This window comes from Ictalurus punctatus, chromosome 1, assembly GCF_001660625.3.
Source record: "Ictalurus punctatus breed USDA103 chromosome 1, Coco_2.0, whole genome shotgun sequence".
Taxonomy (NCBI): Eukaryota; Metazoa; Chordata; class Actinopteri; order Siluriformes; family Ictaluridae; genus Ictalurus; species Ictalurus punctatus.
Window position 1 is genome coordinate 10,976,553 of NC_030416.2, and position 17,699 is coordinate 10,994,251.

The 17,699-nt window shown below is 40.9% G+C and overlaps 1 protein-coding gene across 1 annotated transcript in view; it reads left to right on the top strand.

The window, feature by feature from the left end:
* Positions 1 to 286: 286 nt before the first annotated feature.
* grik5 (glutamate receptor, ionotropic, kainate 5) overlaps positions 287 to 17,699 on the top strand; it is a 75,564-nt gene continuing 58,151 nt past the window's right edge. Inside the window, exons 1-2 of the mRNA XM_053680653.1 lie at positions 287 to 813; positions 2,673 to 3,917. The gene's annotated coding sequence lies outside the window, so the exon portion shown is untranslated. The remainder of the gene's footprint in view (positions 814 to 2,672; positions 3,918 to 17,699) is intronic.

Consider the following 17,699-nt stretch of genomic DNA (forward strand, 5'->3'; position numbering starts at 1 on the left):
GTAATGTTGTAATCCGTGTCCACATGTGGATGTGTGTTGGTGTAACAGTGTAATCTGTGTCCACATGTGGAAGTATATGGTTTGGATGTGTGTTGGTATAACGGTGTAATCTGTGTCCACATCTGGATGTGTGTTATTACAATGGTGTAATGTGTGTCTACATATGAATGTCTTTTGGTATAATACTGGCGTTTGTATCCTTGCCTGCATAACTGTGTACCGGTCTGTCGTGCTTTGTTTATATACACAACACTACGCATCGTGAAATATGCACGTGTGATGTCGCTCTTGGACTGTAGCCTTCATTTGTTTTCTTCCTGCTTCCCTTATTTCATTCCTTATTTCCTCGATGGAGTGTGGGAGGGATGGAAGTGGCTGTCCATCTTTAATAAATGGGCAAGAAAAAAGGAGCAGGATTGAGGGAGGAGGGCCAGGAGTGATAGCTCTTTGGATTTAGATTGGAGCACGAGCAGAGGAGGTATGGGGGATACAATGAGCTGAGTGAGAGAGAGGGAGAGGGAGAGAGGGAGGGAGGGGTCGGAGTCAGGGAGTGAATGCAGCTTGCGGTGCTTGCTGTGGAATTACAGCAGAGAACATTGTAAGGGACCCGAAAGAAAGCACTTTAAAAGAAAACGGAGGTTTGAATTGGAAGTACAGATGCGGACACGCTGAAACTTGCATGCCTGCTGACGAGTGGTGGAAAATCAAGGAGGAAACAATTGGCAAGATTCGAGGGGCTCTGTCATTTTTCACACCGTGGACTTCGGAGCAGACTGGCAAGTGCCACCCTATTACTGGGATTATCGCCTCACAGTAAGTGTGGGTTTATGCCATAGTGCATCATGACCATGTCATTCATGCTCATTATGATGTCATTCATGAATAACCTAGATGAGGGGATGCTGGATGACTTTAGCTGTCTTGCCTTTGATTTACCGGGGAAGCCATACCATAGACTGTGTGTGTGTGTGTGTGTGTGTGTGTGTGTGTGTGTGTGTGTGTGTGAGCGCATGGTGCCAGTGTGTGATTGGTATTCCATGTACGGTGTGCGGCGCTCCAAACGGGCTCTGTTCAGAATGGCTCCACAGAGCAGGGATTGTGTTAACCTGCGGAGAACCGCTCTGCTAGAGCAATGACTTTTCCACAGCCTCTTTCTCTCCTCATTCGTTTTTGCATTTTCATTAGGTCTTATTGAAACCCTCTGAGCATTTGTTCCCACACGTTTCATTTAAACCCAGCGTCTCTCTCGCTCTCTCTCTCTCTCTCTTGCCCCTTTCCTCTTTTTTTGTACCCTTGCTCCTCTTCTCCCTTCCCTCCATCCTCCCCCTTGCCGTCTCTGCCTCCCTCCATCCCCCACTCTGACTCAGAGAGTGCTGTCCTCTGCTGATGGATTTGAGAGAAACCTGGCAGTCTTACATTCATTTTTTTGGCTGTGAGCCTCATCTCCGCTCGTTCCCTCATCTCTCATTCATTCCTTGTTTGTATTAGAAGGGTTCTTCCTATTGCTTAGATTTAGTCAGTGTGTGTGTGTAGCGGTGATAACTGCTGCATCTGGCTTAGAGATCACTCACATTTTGCCTATGACATTTGTTGCGCATAGACGCACATGCGCGCGTGTCTGTCTGTGTGTGTGTATAACGAGAAGGACATGGCATCGTTTGCTACCTCAGAGGCCAATTGAACTCCTGCTATGGTGCCTTTAACACCCTTTTGTCATGCACACTTAGACACCAGATTTCACTTGTTCACCCTCACACACAGTGCTAAGCCTCCTCATGGCTGTGTATTGATTAAGCGCAGTACTCCAGAGGGCTGTTAAAGGCTATAGTTCAAGCTGTCCAGCGTTTCCAGTTGCTCATATCTCTCCATTTTTCTCACTCTCTATCTCAACCAGATAATCACCGAAGCCCTGCTCACCCTGTTTAACACACTGACAGATTGTGTAGCTTGTGAGTCTTTATCTTCTGTCTGTGTGTGCTTGGAAAGGAATATGTTTGGGGGGGAATGGAAGATCCTGAACAATGAAAGAACGAAGGATGTGGATGCAAAGACGCAGTCAAGGCAGGGTGGAGTTAAATAAGTGTAGGAAGTGTGGGATAAATAAGGGTGACTGAAATGTTACCCTTTCGCCCATCACTCGTCTCCTGCTAGCAAACTCACTCCTTCGCTTTCATCTTTCATTTCATCTTTCCGAATGTTGCTTCCATCTCAATCTTGCTAAAATAGTACCGAGGGCCATTTTTTTCTGTTACTGATTGCTTTCATCACTTGCCTTGTTCCATTTCTCTTCTGTCCACTTGAATCATTTGAACTTAGTCAATTACATTTGACATCACAGCTCTGACAAGCCTCACAAAAGATTTCCAGAGTAACCTAATAATTGGATTCAATAGGAATGTTAGACACACAAAGACATGTTTGGACCATGCTTCTTCATCTCTTTGTAAGGGCACTGAGATGATGATGGTAAGATGGCAGTCTGCCATTGGTGCACATACAGCTTAATAGCACACTAGTTTGCTCTAATACACGGCGATGCATTAAGGTGATTCTGAAGGTATAATTACTGCACACATTAGTCCCAGATTAGAAATGTGTAATAGTTTAAAAATATGGTTTTTTTTCTATCAAAATGTGACAGTGAATCTCTGTATCTTTGTGATTTTCCTCAGGTTTTAGGCCTGAAAACCAGTTTTGGAACAACCGTGTGGACCTTCTGTAAATCTATGACTCCAGTCAAACCTGAGTTCAGTCTATCCAAAGGGATATTAGCTCATATGCGCATGGAAATGTGAGTCTTAACACTTGAGGAATCAGACTGTAGAACTGTGGGAATCAAGGAGGTTAATACTCTCGGACATCTCCACCACAAGAAGAAGAGTGAGGAAAGAAGCTCTCCTGGAATTTCTGGGATTGGGCCCTGCTCGTTTCACCTGGATACTTGGACCTATTAGATGTTAATCACTGAACTGTTTTAACCGGGAGCAAAATATAGTGTTTCCTTCGTCCCTCAAATCTTTCATCATTTGACTGCAGCAGAATTAATTAAGCTTTGCCACCTTTGACAAGAAACAGTATCTTGGCCTCGGAATTCTTTTACATCTACATATGGCCTAACATTGTGTCTAGGGTCAGTGTGACGACCTGTATTTGAAGGTGTGTGTGCTTGTGTCTGTACAGCTATGGGTAAGGTCAGGAGCAAGAGGCTAACAGGAAGAGGCAGCTAATCATTAATGCATACTTCTGAGCCAGGTGGTAGGTTAGTGTGTGTGTTTGAGTGAGGGTGCAGATGTTAGTAAGAGTGTGTCTGAATGTGGGCATGTGTCTGGAAACGTGTGTTTTATTGTCTGTAGAGAATCTTCCAAATTAGACATGATTGTAGGCAGGTTTTTGGGCAGGCAGAGATAACATCTGCAGGAGAGAATAAGAAAATCTGAGACAGAGAGAAAGACAGACAGAACAGGCTTTTCGATTTTCCCCTCCCCACGATCTGATAGTAGCCTCACTTTCCTGGTCGGATCACTACAAACTAGGCCATAAATAAAGAGGCAGCGCGAGACTAAGCATAAAGGAGAGGAAAAATTAAAGTCCTCGATCTGATTCCCTCTTCTGTGTCTGTTTTTCATGTTAGTAGCACCAGCCAGGATTTCACTAAGCTCTGCAGCTTGGATAAGGTCCTCAACAAATGACTTCCCCCCATGATATCAGATCATTACAACTGTAGACTTCTGAGCTGCTGCTTATCCACCCTCCTTTAAAGTCTGGCTATTTGGAACGGTCCATTCATTGCAGTAACAAAGGGTTTGGACAGTTGTGATTTTCCACTCTCTCTGACCGGAACCCAACATTTCGCCAAGATCGCCACCTAACACAGCAAGTCCATGGCGCCTTGTTCCTGACGACGCATGCTTCACTCTGTGAGTAAATCACTTCTACACTCTACCTGTGTGTGTGTAGTAGTGAGTAAATCACTTCTATACTCTATTTATGTGTACGTGTGTGTGTTTCTTAGCCATGTTGTTTCTGGATGAGTGAGCTAACACTTGTTGTGTTTGGCCTGTCTGTGTGTGCATGATCCTGTGAGCAAATGATAACTTGTCATGTAGAATTACCTTTGGTTTGTTGGAGTTGATTCCTGAAATTGTGGTCTGTTTGTGTTCTCATGTGGACTGATGTATTTGAGCTTGCTTTGCTGCCTCACACAGTGCTCCCTTGAATATTCCTCTGTTTAAGTATTCTGTAGAAATTCCGGGACGGTTACAAGACCAGACCTCTGGGCCTTAAACCCCCCTTAAATTTCATGTTGTATTTTCTAGACATGAAATATATTCTGGCATCCTGCTGAAATTTTTTGCAGGCCCTGTGAATTGTCACTAATTTTCGCTCCACTAGCGATATACAGTACTTAGACTCTTATATAAGACATGACTGGCCAAAAAAAAAATTAAATTGTGCTTCTCCTTAGCACTCAAGAAGTGCACATTAAAGCCATTTGGGACAATTCGGCTCCTTCTATTACCTGACAATTAGTGTGGACATGCCCTTAACCGGTCCAGCGAGCTGTGAAGAACATCGCCTTCGTACCCACTCCTTCGTTGGTTACGCAGGGCCTGAGAATCCGTCTCAAATTCCGTCTAATATCTCACATAGTTTCGCGTCTTGAGAGTTATAGGACCAATATTTGTGTCTACAAAATCCTAGTTTCCAAGACTACACTTACTTAAGGTTTAATTACAGATGTAAATAAACTCAAAGGCCATTGGTTTGGGTATGCATTTTTTAGAGATTTGCTCTGGGTGCTTTAAAAAGGAACTGTATACTTCTTCTCTCTTACATTTGACATTTAAGTAAGCTACATAAGGGTCCAGGTGTTTAAATATACCTTAGAGTTACATCAGTGAAGAAAGAGGAGTAATGGGGCTAATGTTATTGAAGTTCAGGCTGATACAGTGTGCTCACTGGGTGTATACATGTATTTATGTGTGTGTGTTTGCTGTTGCTGACGTAACTATTTCTGACGCTCGTAAGGCTCTCGTCGGTGCCCTGTACGAGGTCTGAGTGTACTTGCGAGTTATTGCTGCATTTACACACCTCTGTGATGTTCGCCTGCTCTGTTGCCATGGCACCGGGCCATTGCTATTTACTGGTAGGCTGAGAGCAAACACTGGAAGTAGCGGAGGTGTCAGAGATCATAAACATATCACAGAACATATAGTACATACAATCAAAACAAAAATATATAGCAAGACTCACACATGTGTGTTCATCTCATAAACATCAACTGAACTGAATCTGTCATGCTTAGTAATAATGAAAGCTTTAGATGTGTATTAGTGCTTTGATGGTGCAAGTAACACCCCATTCAAAATCCTCATTCAAGGACGAAACAAACTCTGAGGAAATATGACTTCACACCTGAGATAATAACCTGGGTCATTCTGACTGTGAACTACATAAGAAGAGATCCCTGTAATCAGATTTGTGATTATACTGAAATGAAACTGCGGCAACACCATTTAGATGAGTTCGCCAGTGAAGATAAAGAAGCAGCTTTCCTCTAAAACCACGCCAGAGACCAGAGCTCACTGGATCATCTCCGAACACAGCTTACTGAAAGATGCTCACTGAACCAGTGCTGATAATTCTCTTATTCACAAGCTTAACCTCTTTCATTTATTTTTTATTTCTTCACAATTTTTTTTTTCTCTCCCAGTTTGGTCACTGCCAGTTCCTACCCACTAGCAAGTTCTCCTTTATCCTCTATGACAGCTACCAACTGGGGGAAGGTGAGGACTGACACATGCTTCCTCCTAGACATGTCCAGCTTTGCCTCCAAATCTTTTCCGAATGCTCTTCATGCAATATGTTATGGGTGTTACGCAATGCAAAGTGTATTTGTTTAATGCTTCAAATATTCCTACCTGTTTTTGTATTCAGATTTGAACTGAAGCATGCATGGTCTAGGTGAGAAGTTTGATTTTTCGCATCTAGACCATTTAAAGAAAATGCCCCTGGGGGGAAATAACACTGGAAAATACTGGGGTTAAAAAAAGGAACCCAGGACTTTCATTCACAAATTATAACAACAAATAGCAACAATTTGCAAAACATAACTCCATTCACCTGCTAAATCTTCTGTCTAATGTGACTAAGTAACTATTGTTGTTTACTGTTGACAACAATAACCACTCAATAAATGACCGGTTTATCGGTTTTAATTTAGTTTTTTGGGTTTGTTACATTCTGAAATGTTTACTTGACCTGCTGTCAGAATTTCTCTACTATGAAGCTGAGACTCGGTGCATTTCATTATAATGCCCATATAATTTTCTGGGAATACTTCACTTTAATAATGACGGCGATCAATCACTTAAGAACAGTGAGAAACATGTGCAATTAACGTACAAGGTAATATTTTCTAAATTGAATAAAATGATTAAATGACCAAGGCAGAGGTATGCTGCACTGTGTACAGCGTGTAATCTGCATGGGTTATATACAGGGTGTCTGAAAAGTCTCCATACGTAGGGGAAATTAACACTTTTTAGCAGAATGTCTTCCAAAATGTTTCATACTTCAGCCTTTAAGACTGACATTGACAAAAAGAAGGTATTGAAATCATTCTCATGGTGGATCGGGAAGGTGTCGCAAGCTTGCGATGGACTTTAACAGGAAATGTTTCAAGTACATCACACGATACTATCACCAAACTTATTAACAAATTGGACGTCCACGAGCATCCACTTACGAAGGTACCGATGTGGTGCTGGCAAACATAGTCCCCTGTGTATGGATACTTTTGGTACACTCTGTAGATTGGCAGGTCTATAAATACATCACAAATGTGTGTGTACCACTGTTAACTTATTTCCCATGCAAGACTAAGAAAAAGAAGAAAAATGGTTCTACCTTGTCCAGTGCCTGAATTTTTGGGCTAGTTTCAAGTGTGTACTTTTTGATTTAGTTGGGGTGGACATTTTGCTGAAACCTGACAACCCTGCCCACAAGCTTTGCTTTCAAGCTTCGCATGAAAATACTTTTTTTTTTTTTTAAATTTCTTTCTTACTGCAGGATCCCAGTTCCAATGCACACACTTAGTCAAAAAAACAAAAACAACTCCAAACAATAGTGCAACCCCTGTTCATATTTGTATTTGTTTAGAACACATCTGTCTAATCTGAATAATGTATTCATATTCAGATACATCCCAACAATGCATAGGACAAAAGCACTAACTGCATGAGCTTTCAGATGCTCATGATTGGATAATGCCTTTCTGATTGACAGGGGAGGTGAATAAGCAATCCTTCGCAAGCTTAACTTCCTTCCAGGTAATTACTGCCTTTCCATCATCATGCCATAATGAAGCTACTCTAATTAAGTTATATGTGTTAATGGTGCAGTTTATGCAATATAAATTTTTGTGCAGGGCAATGAAATCACTGGTGCTTTTGAGTACTGAAGATAAGATTTTATAGTGCAGGACTTGTGCCAGTCTCAAACTCTATCTGTCCTGAGGTCTGTAAAGATGCCTGGAAGAGGTACAACTGCAGCATGCAGTGTAAAGGATATGAATATGATCGCTTTAGATTGGATGTCACACGGAACATTGTGCAGTGTGAGACTCTCATTTAAGCCCTGCAATAAAATCCAGTTAATGTGTATTTGTAAAGCCACTCTCCTTCTTTAATGGGGAATGATGATAACCCTATCTTGCATAAATGTGCACGACTATCCATGACATCCATTTGCATTACATCTCAAACACTAGCTTAAAAGCTCTTCCCATTTTTCTTTTTCTTTTTTTTTTTATTGTCCCAGAATAATGGCACAGTGATGGTGTTGCACTGATAATCATACAACTGTGGATTGGGGTCAAAGGAAAAATGCGATATTCGCACCCGAAGAACAGTTACAAGGTGACTGTCTAACTCCGGGCCGTCTGAGATACAGCATGTGCATGACTTCATCCCTAATACATCTTATGTTCATTTTTAACACCGCGCTGGCAGCCTTACTGACTACAGTGCCCTCCACTAATATTGGCACCCTTGGTAAATATGAGCAAAGAAGGTTGTGAAAAATTGTCTCTGTTGTTTAACCTTTTGATCTTTTGTTCAGAAAATTCACAAAAATACTCTGTTCTCATGGATATCAAACGATTGCGAACACAACACAGGTTTATATAATAAAAATCTTTGTTAAATATGGGTGTGCACCAATTATTGGCTCCCCTATGAATTCATATGAGAAAAATATATTTGAACTATATTTCCACTGATATTTTTTAGTACACCTGGGAGACTAGGAACAGGAAATTGTTCAACCATGACTTAAATGTGAGGTAACACATATGCCAAATTCCGTTAGTCATTCATAACATTGGGTTATGACCATTTTTAAGACCAAGGAATATAGCTGTGATGTGCGGAAAAAGGTTGTTGAGCGTCACAAAATGTGAAGTGGCTATAAGAAATAGCACAAGCATTGAAAATGCCCATTTCCAATATCAGGGCAATAATTAAGAAGTTCCAGTCAACAGGAAATGTTCTGAATCAACCTGGAAGAGGACGTGTGTCTATATCGTCTCAACACACTGGGAAGAGGATGGTTTCGAGTGGCCAAAAATTCTCCAAGGATCACAGCTGGAGAATCGCAGAAGTTAGTTAGTCTTGGGGTCAGAAAGTCTCCACGACTACAATCTGAAGTCACCTACATCACCACAAGTCGTTTGGAAGGGTTTCAAGAAAAAAGCCTCTACTCTCATCCAAAAACAAACTCAAGCGTCTTCAGTTTACCAGACTCTACTGGAACTTCAAATGGGATCGGGTTCTCTGGCCAGATGAAACCAAAATAGAGCTTTTTGGCAATAAACACAGAGGTGGTTTTGGCGCACACAGAGAGGAAGCCATATGGAAAAGTACCTCATGTCCACGGTTAAATATGGTGGGGGCTCTTTAATGTTTTGGGGCTGTTTTTCTGTCAGAGGACCTGGACATTTTGTTAGGATTCATGGCATCATGGACTCTTATCAAATATCAACACATATTAAATGAAAACCTGACTGCCTCTGCCAGGAAGCTTAAAAAAACCAGGAAAATGATCCAAAACCTACATCAAAATCAACACAAAAATGGTTTACTGACCACAAAATCAAGGTCCTGCCATGACCATCCCAGTCCCCTGACTTGAACTGAAGAGGAGAGTCCACCAGCGTGGACCTCGAAATTTGAAGGATCTGGAGAAATTCTGTATGGAGGAATGGTCTCAGATCTCTTGCCATGTATTCTCCAACCTCATCTGGCAATAATACCTATAAAGGAGAAGACTCAGAGCTGTTATCTTGGCAAAGAGAGGTAGCACAAAGTATTGACTAAACGGTTGCCAATAATTGTTGCACACCTATATTTAACAAAGTTTTATATATATATATATATATATATATATATATATATATATATATATATATATATATATATATATATATATATGATCCTGTGCTTTGCAGTTGTTTGATATCCATTAGAACAGAGTATTTTTGTGAATTTCTTTAAGAAAATATCAAAAGGTTAAACAATAAAGACCATTTTTCACAGTCTTCTTTGCTCATATTTATCAAGGGTGCCAAAATTAGTGGAGAGCAGTGTATATCCCATGCTTAATGAAAAAAGAGGAGCAAATATGTCATAGGATACTGCTGTCTGATGAGTGCAATTGTGAAATTTTTACATTGTCGCTGTGAAATTTTATTCTAAATGCCACTGTCAATTCTTGCCTTGTAAGTAAAGCAGATCTCACTGACTCATCATCACATACCCTGATTGTGTGTGTGTGTGTGAGAGAGAGAGGGAGAGATAGAAAAAATCTATCACCCATACTCCCATTTTCACGTACACAGTCCACAAAGTGTCTAACGCAGTTCTTTGACCATTTGACATGAGATTTCTGTTTGTTGTTCACAGCAATTCATTCTTAAAATGAAATTGTCAACTAGAGTTGTTCTCTCAAATGTCAGTCACAGTCAAAGCCTGACTCTCGGCTACAGCGTTGTGTTGATATCAGTGTTGAAACAATACGCTCCGTCGGTGTGATGTGCTTCAGCCTAGTCACACACGTACAGGGCTATTGACTTGTTTTGTTAGAGCATCAGTAGCCCTTGTTGAGTCAGGAGCATAATGAGTGACCATCTCCGTGAGCGGTCTGATCCGGTTCAGTCAGGGCTGTGAGCGCCGTGAGTGAGCCGTGAGGATTGCAGCTTGCATTACGGTCCATTTCACTTGCTTATTCATAATCAATTAGATATTTAGTCTGCCAGAATCACGACTCCGCATGCCTCTTGAATGCAAGAGGACAAGTTTGTAGAAGCCCGTCGTTTCTGATACAATCGGCACGCATGGAAAGGCATCAGCTATTATTTCAGATCCGAATGTATTTTCCGACTGTCAGCAGCTGCCGTTTGCTTGCTGAAGGAAAGCATGTAAAAAATATTTGTGATTTTTGTGATGTTCCTGTCAGTGCTTGACAGCTTGTTTCAGACGCTTTGTTTTGAGGGAGCGTGTTAGTTACTGCCCTTTTCCTTTCGCTCCTTTTCACACTTTTATGCTTTTGAAATGGGGCCAATTGTGTGCTGTTGCAATTAAGATCAATCTCCCATTACAGGCGAGTGACCAGCTCTGTCTCAGGCAGCTGCTACCTGTAGGCTCCCATTTCAGTGCTGGTGTGGGAGAGATCCATCTCCATTAGAGCTGAATACGGCAAGATGAGTACAGGGCCTCTTTCACGGGAGAGCAATGGATTGCACAGGCCTTCTTTACCTACCTCCTTTACCTCAGCCCTCTCACAGAGAGGAGAGGTTTGCTGTCTGAACTCGACTGCTAAGAAGTACAGCTCACACTTCAGCGGCCCAAGAGGGTTACAAGTTTTTTGAAAAAGTCAATTAAAGCCAAGAAAGTCTGGCCGTGCGGTCGATCTTAGGTGGGATCTGAGGAGAAAATGTAGAGTTTCAGAGGAAGAGGAGGAGTGTTGAGGAGCTCATGGGAGACAAGCGGCTAAGAGGCCGGATTAAGAAAGTCTGGGTTCTCAGTCGAGTAGGGCGTGAGAGGTCTGTGTTGGATCATCTGGGTCTCCTGGCTGTCTTGGGGTACTCGCCCTCATTGATTAGCCGTCTCATGAAAAGATATGAGCTGCACTCCTTGCTGAGAGGAAGGGAAACATCTCCAGACACCCTGATGGGAATTTGCAACTGGGGTGTTAAAAAGAGAAAGGCAATTACCGATCAGCTTGGCTGCTCTCAGTGTATTTGGAATTCCCATTCTCATTCGGCATTAGCCAGCAATTTTAGTCTTTGGCCGTGACACACAAGTAAATAATGACAACATAACAGTCTCAGCATGAGCTTTTGAATTTGGCCAGGGCAATAGTCATTTACAAGCTCTGTCCAAGCAGCTCTGAGTGCCCATGAATTGGACTGTCCTTTGAAGTGAACCACACAGTCTGATACAAAAACAAGCGATGTTTGCTTTTAATGTAGAAGGCTGGGTACAAGGTGCTGCCAGAGGTAGTAACCTTTGAAAGTAGTGAGCCAAAATTGATTCACAATTTTGTGACTTTGAAGTCTGCTTTTTGTAGATATCATGTATCTCATTTTAGAGTAGATTTAAGAGTAGAATTCAAAGGTGCTACAGTCATACACATTTTATTTAAATGAATTGTGTAAGATCAGTATACTTTATCTATAACTTCAAGATAAAATGATGACTTGCTGGTTTTTGGAATCCTACAAAAATACGGTGTGGACTATAATATTAGTAAGGATCCAAACCCGCCACCGTACACATTAAAAAGCAATTAAATACACATACACATTCAAAAAATGTAAAGATTTATTCCTTTATTTTTTTTTTTTAGGGAGTATTTTGGTTTCCACTTGGCAACACCATACGACAATGGAAATAGACTTATTGAACATTATTCGGTAATTATTCGGTGTCACTGCTAAAGCAGACCTACACCTCGTATTTGGAATATTCAACTCTTGAAAAACAGGGCTTCTGCAATTTTCCTTTGTCCTAACAAATTTTCTACTCCCAAACTAGGCTATGCTTCCCTTCTTATAATTGAAATATAAAAACATTATGCTTTAATTAGGTGGCACAGCTGGTATCATTGCTACTTCACAACTCCGGGGTCCCTGGTTTGGGTTCTGAACGGTCTCTGTGGAGTTTCTGTGCTTGATCTCATGTTCGTGTGGATTTCCTTCAGGTTCTCTGGCTCCTCACACTTCCCAAAAGCATGCTGGTTAGGTAGATTGGTTATTCTAAATTGCCCCTGGGTGTGAATGAGTTTGTGAATGTATGTGTGTGCATGGTGCCCTGCAATGAACCTGTGTCCCATCCAGGATATATTCCTGCCTTGTGCCCACAGTTCTGATAAAGAGGTTACTGTAGATGAATGAATGGATATATCTTAATTAGAGGTATTAATATCCGCATCTAAACATTCCTCCGAACACATACCTGTCTCCTGTGCCTGTGCATCTGCTGAAACTGACTCTTCCTCACTTCACTTCTCCTCTCCTCAATATTATCTGTCTTCATTATTTTCTATATGAATAACCATTTCCATGTCCATGTTCTGAAAAAGACATGCAATCCATCATTACGAAAACTGGACATCACTTGCCAAATTGAGTAATGTGGATTATTTATTGTACAATGTTGACCCATTTTTGGAAGTATCCAACATATTGCCCGTTTATTTGCAACACCAACCATACAAGCCAGGTCACATGGCTACTAATCACTTCACACATGAAGGGCAGTAAATGTTCTCACACAGCCATTATAATTAATGCAGGCTCAATGCATTTTTGTATGCCTATGTTCAAAGTGGTGGCTGTGGGGGTCATTACTTTTCAACATTCAGTACAGATTTAAAGTGGCAGTGGCTAATTTGGCTGACGCGGTGTCTAGTAAAACTATGCAGATTATTGTAGAATAACAGAAATGTATACAGGTGGCTTGAAATTATGTTCTGTGTATACAAAAGTGGAAGACTGTGGGAGATTTAAGTGTCATATCTCTTCATCCAAATACATAATTGATCGACCTAAAGCCTCAATACTATCAAAAGGATAATCAGAAAAGATGTTTTTTTTTTTTTGTTTTTTTGTTTTTTTTAAGTTTTAAAAAAATCCAGATCAACTGTATGTTACCATGATTAGACTCTTGACATATATGTTTATCTCTCAATACAAACTTCTTCATCAGGCTCATTAGGGATCAGGATGTAAACCTGGATTTCTGTAAAACTGCTTTGTGATGATGTCTATTGTTAAAAGCTCTATACAGTTTTTTAAAAATTATTATTCTGACAAACATCAATATCCAGAACATTTGGAGTCACTAACAATGCTGTTGCCTTGCATTCTTCATCCAATTAGCCTCAGACCAGCCTACCGTAACCTTCTGACATGCATATTTATAGAAATTATACATACAGTTGTATGAAAAAGTCTGGGCATCCCTCACCAAATTACATATATTGTTGATTTGAAAAAGAAGGAAAAACAACCTCTGCAGTAAACTATTAAAAAAAAAAAAAAGGCATCTAGCATCTGATGAGCAAAAAACTAATGTAGCAATGAAGCAGCAAGACATGGCAGAATCAATATTTAGGATTAGCATAAACAGTACAAACATACAAATGATAGTTTGTATACAGAAAAGAACATTGAACAGATTGAGAAACTGCATTCATCCCGCAGTTGTGTAGGATTTTTCTTTTAACAAATTACAGTGCTGTATTTGAAGAGTATTTGTTTATTAATTTCCTGATTTCTTCTGTTTTTGTGTATATCTCATACTAAATAGTTTCAGAAATGAAAATAAAATCAAAGATAAAACAAAGGCAATCTCAGTAAACACAAAATACAGATTTTAAATGATAGTTATTTATTGAAGCAAAAAAGTTATCCAATACCAACTGGGCCTGTGTGAAAATGTATTTGCCCCCATAGTTACTAATTTCCCAGATCTATGAAACTGCATTCGTAATGGGGTTCAGCATGGACTAGACACAACCTGTTCAATCAACACTTTAATAGAACTTTTTCAACAGCATGATGTTGGTTAAAAGGTCTTACTCAGTAACACACTATGGCAAAATTGAAAGAAATTCCAAAAAATGATGAGGAAGAATGTGATTGAAATACATCAGTCTGGTTTTACAAAGCTATTTCAAAGGCTCTGAGACTCCAAAGAACCAAAGTGACAGCCATTATTTCTAAGATTAATATTATCTATAAGAGCTTAGGAGAACATCAATGGACCTACAGGCCTCTTTTGCATCAATAAAGGTCACAGTTCTCCACTATCAGAAAGACACTGGGCAAAAATGGCATCCATGGAAGAGTGCTGCTGTAAAAACCACTGCTAACCCAGAAGAACATTAAGGTTCATCTGAATTTTGCCAAAACACACCTTGATAATTCTGAAACATTTTGGGAGAATGTTCTGTGGATTGATGAATCAAAAGTGGAACTGTTTGGAAGACAGGGGTCCTGTTACATCTGGCACAGAATATCATACCTACGGTCAAGCATGGTGGTGGAAGTGTGATGGTGTGGGGAGGCTTTGCTGCTTCAGGGTCTGGGCAACTTGCAGTAATCGAGGGAAACATGAATTCTGCTCTCTACCAGAAAATACTAAAGGAGAATGTCCAGTCTTCATTCTGTAAATTGAAACTCGAGTCCAACTGCATTATGCAGCGAGACAATGATCTGAAGCGTAGGAGTAAATCCTAGTCCTAGAAGTAAGTGAAAGACTGATCTAAAGTTATCGGAGGCGTTTGGCTGCAGTTATTGCTGCTAAAGGTGGCACAACCAGATTTTAGGTTTATGGGGCAATTAGTTTTTCACATGGGTGATAGGTGTTGGATTACTTTTTTTTTTTGCTTCAATAAATAGATAAATAAATATAAACTGTATTGTGTGTTTACTCAGGCTGCCTTTGTTTCATGTTGTATTTCGTTTAAAGATCTAAAACTGTTTAGTATGAGATATACACAAAAACAGAAGAAATCAAGATGGAGGCAGCTACTTTTTCACAGCACTGTATGTAAATATTAACTGAATCAAATAGTTGATGGCAAGAGTTTAAAAAGCACCGTGTAAAATGCCAGTGTTCCAGCTGCCATGCATACTGCCATGTGTGGCGGCTCCCACGTGGTTAGTTGGAACATGTTGGTTTTATTACAGCCTCCACCGGACACACCAAGCTTCTGATAATGTCACCTCCCGGTAGACTCAGAAGGCTTTACCACACAAGATGCCATTTCAGTCTCTTCGTAACCAAATGTCAAGAGTTGAAGCACATTTTATAGCTTTAATAGAGTCTATATTGTTTTTACGAGGTCAGGACAGTGTGTCTTTTAACAATAAAGGCCTTTATGAAAAGGCCATGAGTTCATGCTGATGTTGCAGTTGTCTGCCCAGCAGTGTTTTCACAGCACTGTTAATCCATACCCTTTTACCTACTTAGTCCCAGAGCTTATGACTGAAAACGAAACGTATCACTCCTCCGCATTAACCTGAGCTTGCATGGTGCGTTTATGTTTGTAAATGTTTTTGTGAGCATTGTGTCCTTTAGACGCTCGGGCAGTTAAGCGGCCTCGGTGTCTGTCAGAAGCGCTCAGGTCCTTCTTAATGTCAGGCCTTGACAACTCTCCCCTCAGGTTAACGAGTGTGTGCTGCCATACGCTGCCATGCTGGAGTGTGATTGCTTCGTGTGTTGTGGTGGCGTCAGGTCATTAGTCACCGATTGACATTTCCCATCATGCTCAGCTGAGACAGCTGCCATGCCACGTTAATGGCGTGGCCACGGAGTTCGCTACTCACAGTTAATTGTCGGCAAATGTTCGAGGTGGTGGTGTCTCACCTCACGAGTCCGCTTTTTAATTAGTCCTCCCCGTCAGTGGTTCACTGCTCTGAATTATTTATCTATTTGAGGCATTAACAAGCAGGGCGGATGCATCTTACTGACTCTAAGAAGGCCGCAGCAGAATCATGAGGCATTACTTTTCCAGCCTTCAGCACAGCTTTTCTTCAAACCCTCTTTCAACCCCACACAGCTCCTCCTCTTTTTATCCTTGCTTGTCAGAAACAGATGACAAATACGTTTGTACCACCAAGCGCTGGTGTCTGTGGCTCATTATATTAAGGCTGGTGGAAGCAGCGTAGTGTTATTATTGTGTTCTTTTGAGGATTTCTCAGGATTATGTGTGGTTGCATTTGGACTGTTTCTAGGATTGTCATGGGTTGATTCTTGGAAATCATTGCAGAGAGAACGAAACGTGCACTGCGTACACCTTTCTTGAGGGAAAAAAAAAAAACCAGGCTGAGCAGATTTGACACCTGACATTTCCCAGCCCCCTTGAGACGGTCAATATTCCATCAGGCAGTTGTCTCAAAATTGGTTGTCTGGGTGCTGCTTGATTTCAAGAAGGATTTGAAATATTTAAGTTGGATGAATTTTAAAAGTCCTGGGTTTGAGAATAGCTAAAAACAAACAAAAAAGGTTTGAAAACAGAAAATCATTGTTCAGTGTCACTATTCATTAAAGCAGTTGCTGTCAAATACGACAACCTGCGAAAACAGACAGACACATTTTCAAATGTTTACTCCTTCTCTTTGGTTTTATTTGGTTTTCTTTGTAGCTAGCCACATTAGAAGACTGTTGTCATAATGATATGCAGGGTTTTCCTCAGGCATAATGTATTCATTCATTCATCTTCAGTAAGCACTTTATCCTGGGAAAGGTTGTGGTGGATCTGGACGATATTCCAGTAACACTGGGTGCAAGTTCCCTGGATGCACGTGGATGGGATGCCAGTCCATCTCTTGCCATCAGTGCCTTGACAGTTAAGGCTCTGGGTTGATCAGAAGGTCAGGGGTTCAAGCCCCAGCACTGCCAAGCTGCCACTGTTGGGCCCGTGAGCAAGGCCCTTAACCCTATCTCCTCCAGGGGGCGCTGTATCATGGCTGACCCTGCACTCTGACCCCAGCTTCCTGGCATGCTGGGGTATGCGAAGAAAAGAATTTCACTGTGCATATGTATATGTGATAAATAAAGACTCATTATCATTATCATCCACACAAACACACATTCACACACTCATGTGCATCTAGAGGCAAGTTATCTTAGCCAATCTGGCTACCAGCATGTTTTTGGGTGTTGGGAGGAAAACAAGAGAACCCAGAGGAAAATAGGACGAGGAAACGGGGAAAATATTCATGACAGTATTTTCCCAGACGTGAGAAATGAGCTAGAGAAATGTCTGGTCTTGGTCATGCATTCTTCATCTATTGTGCCTTAATCAAACTGGACTGTGTATGGAGTCAAAAAAATCCTACAAAGTTTCAGTTTTTCACATAGACTACAATGAACTGGAACTGTTCAGTCGAAGTGATAATTCATTCCTTTTTCCTGAAGCTCTGATTTACAGATGCCAGATTTCCACTTCTGTCTTTAGGTCTTCGATCAGTCAATGGGCAATCATTTGCAATCAATTATTTCTCTCTACTGTAGGTTAAAGAATGCAAGCTTATGGTGAGGGAGAAGTGGCTCAATTTGATCATGACAGTCTTCATGTCGAAGATAAGTGTTTTGTGGTCATGGAGTAGCCTACAATTGCACGTTACT